Here is a 9,624-nt window from a genome sequence, read left to right on the forward strand (position 1 = left end):
ACCTTACACTTCCTACAACAGCTTTTTCATACTCGATTAAAAATGTGGGCTCTGATGTCAGATTTTCTGGCATCAAAACCTGACTCAGCTACTTATTAGTTATGAGGCAAGTTACTTAACCAATCTCAGCATCCTTCTTCTGTAACTAGAGATGGTAGTTAGCTACCTACTTATAGGATTGTCTGTTGGAAAGATTAAACAGGATGCTGAACCTTTGAAACAGTGTCTGACATACAGAAAGCACTCAATAAATGTCAGCTAATAATAGCAGGCATTATAACCCTAAGAATACGTATTTTCCAATTTGATATGTACAAAAGTTATTTATTATTGTTTAACTTGAAATTCTTTAATAATCAGCTTGAATTTTTAAAAATTTCATTATAAATGATTAACCCTTATTCTTTATGAATTGTTTATTTATGCTTTTCACAGATTCCTTTTATTTTGTAGTATTTATTTTAAATATGAAGGAAGGTATCCATATGTTAGATATAGTTTGTATATTATATATGCTTCAAGTTATTCTCAGGTTGCCATTTGAATTTTAATTGTACATTATAAGTAATTGATTCTATAATTTTTTTAATGATTTCTGATTTTGTCATCATGCTTGTAAAGGCCTTCTACCACCCAAAATAACAAAAATATTCTTTATATTCTCCAATTACGTTTATAATTTTGTTTTGTATAGCTCTACATTTAATACTTTTGCAATTTACTTAGATGCAAGTTGTAAAACAGAGAATCTAAATACCATTTTTCCAAGATGACTGAAGTTTACCCTAACAATTTTGTGTGTGTGTAATATATGATCTTATCACTAATTGGAATAGCATTCTTATTTTACGTGAGATTGTGTAAGCATAGATGTAATTTAGAAATTTCTATCATTTCACTCATATGCCTGTAGTTTTCTTACATATGTGAATATATGATAGGGCAAAGTCTCTTTTATAACTCTTAATTTAATAACTTAATTGAATATTTTGTAAAGTAGCATGTTTTTTTTTTTTTTTTTTTTTTTTTTTTTGCGTTATGTGGGCCTCTCACTGTCGCGGCCTCTCTCGTTGCGGAGCACAGGCTCCGGACATGCTGGCTCAGCGGCCATGGCTTATGGGCCTAGCCGCTCTGCGGCATGTGGGGTCTTCCCGGACCAGGGCACGAACCCGTGTCCCCTGCATCAGCAGGTGGACTCTCAACCACTGCGCCACCAGGGAAGCCCAGTAGCATGTTTTAAAGATAAATAGGTCACCCTTTCTCTGCAGAATCACCATGGCAGCTGGGACCCTGTACACACATCCTGAAAACTGCAGGGCCTTCAAGGCCCTCATTGCCACTCACTACAGCAGGGCTCAGGTGCGCGTGCTCTCCGCACCACCCCACTTCCATTTTGGCCAAACCAATGGTACCCGCGAATTTCTCCGTAAATTTCCTGCTGGCAAGGTTCCAGCCTTTGAGGTTGATGATGGATTCTGTGTTCGAGAGCAATGCCATCGCCTACTATGTGAGCAACGAGGAGCTGCGGGGAAGTACTCCTGAAGCAGCAGCCCAGGTGGTGCAGTGGGTGAGCTTTGCTGATAGCGACATAGTTCCCCCAGCCAGTACCTGGGTGTTCCCCTCCTTGGGCATCATGCACCACAACAAGCAGGCCACGGAGATTGCAAAGGAGGAGGTGAGGTGAATTCTGGGGCTGCTGGATGCTCCCTTGAAGACAAGGACTTTTCCGGTGGCCGAACGTGTGATGCTGGCTGACATCACAGTTGTCTGCACCCTGTTGTGGCTTTATAAACAGGTTCTGGGGTTGCATTAAGCAGCCCCAGTTCCGGGCTGTCTTGGGGGAGGTGAAATTCTAAGAAAATGGCCCAATTTGATGCTAAAACGTTTGCAGAGAGCTAGCCTAAGAAGGACACCCCACGGAAAGAGAAAGCTTCTCGAGAAGAGAAACAGAAGCCCCAGGCCGAGCGGAAAGAAGAAGACAGCTGCCCCTGCCCAAGGAGGAGCTGGATGAACGTGCGCAGGCAGCGGCTGCTGAGCCGAAGGCCAAGGACCCCTTTGCTCCCCTGCCCAAGAGCACCTTTGTGTTGGATGAATTTAAGCGCAAGCACTCCAACGAGGACACACTCTCCGTGGCGCTGCCGTACTTTGGGGAGCACTTTGATAAAGATGGCTGATCCCTGTGGTACTCCTAGTACAGCTTCCCTGAAGAGCTCACCCAGAACTTCATGAGCTGCAACCTCATCACTGGAATGTTCCAGCGATTGGACAAACTGGGGAAGAATGCATCTGTCAGTGTCATTCTCTTTGGAACCAACAATAGCAGCTCCATTTCTGGAGTCTGGGTCTTCCGAGGCCAGGAGCTTGCCTTTCCGCTGAGTCCAGATTGGCAGGGGTACTATGAGTCATACACATGCTGGAAACTGGATCCCAGCAGCGAGGAGACTCAGACCGGTTCGAGAATACTCTTCCTGGGATGGGGCCTTCCTGCACGTGGGCAAAGCCTTCAAACAGGGCAAGATCTTCAAGTGAACATCTCTTGCCATCGCCTAGCTGCCCGCACCTGCCCTTCAGGGAGAATGGGCGTCATTAAAGGAAACTGAACATCGAACCCTTTCCTGCCCTGCCTCCTTTGTGGGTGACAGCTTCTTCAAAGGGGGGTAGATATGTTGAAGCAGGGTGTTGTCTATACCTGCAGAACCTCCCTGTGCAGGAAAGAAGTCTTCAGAAGAGCAGAAAGAGAGGCCTCTCCTGAGTTTTTATTTCTGTTTTTTTAATTGCCTTGCCTCTCCTGTGATTACCGTCTTCTAGCCTAGCTGGGAAAGATTGGATGTAGTTAGAAGGTGGTGACACAGGGCTTTGTAACTACCTAATTCCAGACCTTCCTGCATGAAGGGGGAGGATACCTGCTGACTGGGTGAGAGCACAGCATATGCAGAGCGACTTAACACTACTTCCTTACTTCCTGCAGCTGCCCTGTGAAGTGGGGTGGCAGCTGTATCCAAGAGTTATAGTTTCAACACTTCAGACAAATGGCAAGAAGAGGCACAGACTCCTTGGAACAGATGCTGGCTTGTGGGCCCTAACCTGGCTGTGGGTCATCTCTGGGGTATCCCTACTTTCCATCAAGGAAGTGGGGTTCAGAGATTTAAGCAACTTGCCTGTGATCACACATCTTAGGTGGTGGAGACAAGATTATGAACCCAGTGTTTGTCACTGGAGCCTGTACCTTAAAGACGCCCTAGCACTTCCTGCAATGTAGAGCAGTCATAAATGTCATTTAACAACCCTGAAAAAAAAAAAATATATATGTATATATATATAAATAGGTCATAATTCATTTAAGGTTCTGGGAATTTATTGGAAGTCACTAACATTTAATAAATAATAAAAATATAGAAATATTAGACTTCATTATATGTATTTGCAGTAAATATTATTTATAAAATTATTATTGCCTTTGTGTGTGTTTGTGTGTATAAGTGTGTATGTGAATTGAGTCCTAATTCTAAACATGATTCATACTGTAGGTTACAATCAAAAAAGATTGAAAGTCACTGCTGTAATGTAAATCTTTTCAGATAATATTAGAATAATTTTTCAAGTTCCAATCTCCCCACCAAAATTTTTCCGTGATATTTACTAGCTTTATATTAAGCATCACTCGTTTTATTTTCCATTTTAAAAGGTAATTTTGTCCAAAGTAGTTTGCAGGCTTAATCCATTCCCATTACATTTTAGTATTTTTCAATGTGTTAAAGACATCTAATTTGGAACTAATACGGATTTGTCTTCTGTAATTTCTGCTCTGCATCTCTCTGAATTTTATTCACTACTTGGTAACGTAACATTTACTCATACTAAATTTACAGCTTCTCTTTGCATCACGGAAACCTTATTCCATCGGCATGTGTGTGAGAGCTATTTCCCATGCCAAATGGGTGGATAGCATGCCCTACTCTGGACCATTTTAATCCTTGAGTTTAAAAAACAGTCGCGGGCTTCCCTGGTAGCGCAGTGGTTGAGAGTCTGCCTGCTGATGCAGGGGATATGGGTTCGTGCCCCGGTCTGGGAAGATCCCACATGCCGCGGAGTGGCTGAGCCAGTAAGCCATGGCCGCTGAGCCTGTGGGTCCGGAGCCTGCGCTCCGCAACGGGAGACGCCACAACAGTGAGAGGTCCGCGTACCGCAAAAAAAAAAAGCAATAGCCATATCACTGAGATGTACAGGTAGCAATGAAACATTTGTGTACACTAAGAAATTGAAGGAGTAAAGCTTTTACATGTCACCTGGTGTTATATGAGCTTTGATAGGAAAACAGTAATCAGAATATATCATCTTTTATAAACTAAATGAGCATTCATAAATAACTGTCTAAATGTCAGAGGTAGATCAATAATAGACAGATAGCTAGAGATATCTATATCTATCTGTATACATACTGTATATCCTTCTTTATAGTACCCTTACCAGCATCAAGGCTCCATGTAATATGTACCCAGGATTGTGCCTTATTCTATTTAAACCCACCCTGTTAAGGTTTAAATCTTCAGTGTACAAATGATGAAACTGACACTTATAGTTTAAAAACTCACCCAAGGACACAAAGCTGGTATGTGGCAGATCCAAGACTGGAAGTCAGAGTTTCTCACTCTGAAGCACAAAATGCACAGAAAAGCTGTTTTCTGTAGGTTCTACCTATATCAACAGATATATTTTTTCCCTAAGTCCAGAGTCACTTGTGACACGTAATGTTGTCATTGGGTGGACTGGGTCCTGATTCTCTCCCACCCACCCAATTTCATTTTGCAGCACTTACCCCAGGTCTTTTCCCTCTAGACATATCGGCTTCTTTTTTTTTTTCTTTTTCTTGAATTCCCATTTTTCATTTATAGAACTTTTTGAGAGAATACATGAGTCGTCTAATTAAACTTCATATACAGGACAAAGCAAAAAAGTTGAATGTTTTCATTTTTCACTCTGGGGCAAAAAAATAAGCTTTTAGTTAAATCAACTTAAGAAACAGCTTGAATTGCAAGATAATACTGCTCCTATAAGTAATTGCTTATGTGCCTGTCCTATTCATAGTGGAAGAGCTATGATTTATGAGCATTTTTATTTAAAGTATAATCTTGGATTTATTCCAAATAATCGCCATCTTTGAAATGTTGTCAACCTGGGATAGCCACAGGGATGCCAGAATTAAGGTATTATATCAGCTCACCACATGGTCCGCCCATTGGGCTCAAGTACGTTTTTATCCATCTCTCTTTTATCACATATTTCCTTACTTCACATTTATATTTAATCCATTGACTTCCGTGATTTCTTTTATACCAGAGAGCATGTGAAACACAGGGAAAATGAGTAGACATATTCACTTAGCAGGAGTTTTCTTCCTGGCTCTCTTTCTCTCTCTTTCTGGCTAAAACTCCATTAGGCAAAAGTGCTCCTGGTATTAATCTAAGATGATTAGCTGTGAAGTGGAACACAAAGGCTGGCCTGGGGTGGAGACATCTGACAGTGGGAAGATACTTCAGAGCAAAAGAATCAAGAAGAACATGAGTTTAAGAGGCAAACTTCAAACAATATTAGGCACAAGAAATAATGTTAGCTGCAGCTGCAAACCAAATGGAAAAGTATATTCGCCAGTGTAGAGACTGTTCCTGGCCTTTCATTAGCTGTGCATGGGTCCCAGAGATCAACACCAGTATATTGCATTTCAGTTTTTTTTTCTCTCTCTCTCATCCTCCTCTTACTTTTTACTTTTTAAAAATCTTTTATGGGAATATAATTGCTTTACAATGTTGTGTTCGTTTCTCTTGTACAAGGAAGTGAATCAGCTATATGTATACATATATCCCCTCCCTCTTGGACCTCCCTCCCACCCCTCCATCCCACCCATCTAGGTCATCACAGAGCACTGAGCTGAGCTCCCTGTGCTGTACAGCAGGTTCATCACTTGACTTTTTTTCCCTACGTGCCCCCACATCTTATTCCTTTAGCTTGCCTAACTAGCTATTGATGTTGTGTTAGAGGCAGCACTGCTTCCCTTATATACTATGTGCTCCCCTAAATAATCCAGCCTCCCTTGCAATTATATTAGGCCACGAGGCTAGTTCCAGCCAATACTGACTTATCAGAGGTGACCTATTGCACTTCTAGACCAAACGTTTGATAGTGTGGTACCTCTCTCAGGAAAGGGAGACATCACAACATACAGGGAACCCGGATCCCTGAGTCACCTGATGGAAGAGCATCTCTAGTGACTGGCATCAGACTTCCTATGAATAATTATTAGAAGTTGTATACGAAACTGTTGAGATTCAGAGATTAATTTGTTCCTATAGCATAGTCTAATTTATACGTTAAGCTACACTATAAACTAATATATACATTGATATTCACTACTAATGTGCCAATTAAGTGGAAAGAATGCACAGGTCACACATAAGGAGTCTAGGATTTTACTTCTATCCATTTTATATTCCTTCAAGCAATATGTATGAAGTTTCTACAGTATTTTAATCACTGTTTCAGACAGGCTCTGGGAATAGTAAATAAGACAGATCAGATCCCTGTTCTCAGAGAAAGGGTCAGACAAAAATTAAGTAAATGAACAAATTAGGTAATTCAGAGTTTAATAAGCACTGTTAAAGTCAATACTAACATTGTGTGAGACCGGTGACTGGGGGGACTATTTAATTGAATAGTTAAGGAAGACCTCTCCATCTTAGAATTAGGACATGAATGAAATAAAGGTACTAGTTCAAATATTTCAGAGAAAAGAACTTGGGTATAAATATTCTTAATGCATTAAGAAAAAGAAAGAAATCCAGGGTAATGGAAGCATCACAGTGAACCTGAAGAGAGTAGTACTGTATGGGGCAAGAGTGATATGCACCATTTCAGTCCATAGTAAGGATCTGCAATTTTATTCTAAATTCTATGAGAAAATATTGCAGAAATTTAAGTAGGAAAATGTTATAATTGTGTTTGCATTTTCATAAGTTCATTCCAGGCATAGTGAAGAGAACATGCATATTTTTAATGCAGAACTGACTAGACTCACTAATAGATTGGCAAAGTGAAGAAATAAAGAAAGCAATAACAGCTCCTAGAATCTAGACTTGTACAACTGGTACAGAGTGATGTCTTTTGCTAAGATGAAGGAAGCTGGGAGGAGAATTTTCTTTCAGATGGGATTTATGATGTCAATTACACATCCAAGTGGAGGTGTTTAATAGAAAACTAGATATAAAATACTAGAGCACAGTGAAAAAGAGTGAGAAAAATTTGGAAATATTTTTATGCAAATTTCATTTAATGCACTGGATTGGTTAAGACCACTTAGGGAAAGAGCTTAGACAGAGAATAAGAGTCATCTGAGGGTAGAGTCCTGGAATATTCCAGCATTTGCTAATTCAGAGACTTAATTCCTCCCTCTCTTACTCCTCCTCAAAGCAGACGACTCAGTCTCTGAAAGCTTTATCTTGAGGGGACTCCATAAAGGGTGATTATAGTGAAATTTTCAGGTATAGTGATAAGCCACTGAGAGAAATAAAATCAGTAAAAAAGCACTTTTGAAAAATCTATAAATACACAGCTTAGGTAGTTGCTTATTCTATCTGCAGCCCTGACTTAATTATGAAATAGCCACCTAACTCAGAGAATCCTCATTATATGACTCTACAAAGGGAAAGTAAGAGCAAGCTACGTCCTTTAATATATACTGGGAATACAATCATAAATTTGAAATAAATTATCACCCCGCCACAAACCTTGATTGGGTTTCCATGAATAGCCCACTAGTGAAACATTCACTTGGCTAGTCAAGGAAGTGATAAGGGGACCACAGAAATGAGTATTTTTTCCAAGAGTGATCTGACCTAGTTTGTTATAGGTCTTGAGGACATCACTCAAAGTTTCTGTGTGTGTTTTGAAGCAAGTGCTAGGAAATGACCAGCAGCAGAAGTTCCATTTGCCATCTTTGTGGCCTATTTTCACAGGCAAACCACCACCATCATTCACCAAGTAGCACAGGTATAGTTTTTACTGGTAACAAAAGAGACATCAGGGACAGGGGCAAAAGATGTCTCAATGAAATAATGATGTTTAGCTCTTGAAAAACCACTGATGAATTCCAGAATGCCAGCCACAGACTTCTTCTATATAGCACTGTGAACATGGTGACCAGGCAAACTAGAGGAAGATAGTAAATAAAATGCCTGTATCACAGTCTTAGTTAGCAATCATATGAAGGATCTTAATAAGAAAGAGTCATCTGGGGAGGAAAAAAATTATTCACTCAATTGGTTTTGGCAATTTCCTACATATAAATATTAAATCTCTTATGGATACACTTAGTGAAAGTAGACTAACAGAATGGACATTCATTGATTTGATTTCTCATGAGTTATCTAAGGGTCATAGACAAGTATTGCTTACATTGGATGGTGGTGCAAATATACAGTTGTTACTATAAATTTGAGGAGGAATGAAAACAGAAAAGAAGGAAAGTGAAAGCGTGTAAAGGGGAAGGTGATTCTCCACCTTACATGAAACCTCGGCTCTAGTGATTCAGCAGCCCTCAGGTGCATACAGATTAGGATCCTTGTATTCACTGCCCCTTTTCTAAAGCTTCTTCTATCCCAACACGTACATAATTTGCTTAATTATTAACTTTCCATGAGATCTACCATGTTCCTTCTTCATTTTCCAGTTATACGTCTCTCTCCCAGCAGTCTCTGTTCACCTCTGCCTTTCCAGCATGGATTAAGCTGGTTAATAACTGAGTGGGTTTTTAAAAAATTATTGGTGTATAGTTGATTTACAATGTTGTGTTAGTTTCTGCTGTACAGCAAAGTGAATCAGTTATACATATACATATATCCTCTCTTTTTAAGATTCGTTTCCCATATAGGTCATTACAGAGTATTGAGTAGAGTTCCCTGTGCTATACTGTAGGTCCTATTTTATATATAGTAGTGTGTACATGTCAATCCCAATCTCCCAGTTTATCCCTCCCTCCCCCACAAGAATTGGGTATTTTGAGTACATCAAAACATCTGTTATAGGGGAACTTCTGAAAAGCCAAGATAATACCGGGGTTTAGCCTGATAAATATGGTATATTCAGTCAGCTTATCTTGCACTTATATTTACATTTTTGTTTAATTTTGCCTGAACTTTCGTATATCAAGCACTTTCAAATAGTCATCCAATTAAGTTATTAAATATTTATTAAGTACTTAATACCAGGGATCCCCTTATGATACACTGGATACAAAGCAGGGACCAAGACAGACATGTTCTATGCCCTCAGACAGCAGATGGTCTCATATGGAAGCAGGCATTATATTAAAAATTACAATGAAATTTGATAACTTATGTACAGAACAATTTTGGAGCTCGTTACAATTATCATCAGGAGTATCAAACAAATCATGTCCTATTTTAATTTGCAGAAGATCTCTAGGAGAAATGACCCTAAACCCTCCCCTGAATTCTGATTCACACTGGGATATTTCCTGACTTTCAGTTAAATTAGTACGATTGAAATTTTGTCTTCAAAGCAATTTACTGAGGTATTTTCCTGACATACCTAACATGTACATTCTGTGTTTTC

General features: G+C 39.6%; 1 pseudogene; it reads left to right on the forward strand.

Moving 5' to 3' along the window:
* Positions 1 to 1,273: 1,273 nt before the first annotated feature.
* On the forward strand, positions 1,274 to 2,852 carry LOC137209811 (elongation factor 1-gamma-like; annotated as a pseudogene).
* Positions 2,853 to 9,624: the final 6,772 nt, after the last annotated feature.

Source organism: Pseudorca crassidens, chromosome 17 (assembly GCF_039906515.1).
Source record: "Pseudorca crassidens isolate mPseCra1 chromosome 17, mPseCra1.hap1, whole genome shotgun sequence".
Classification (NCBI taxonomy): domain Eukaryota; kingdom Metazoa; phylum Chordata; class Mammalia; order Artiodactyla; family Delphinidae; genus Pseudorca; species Pseudorca crassidens.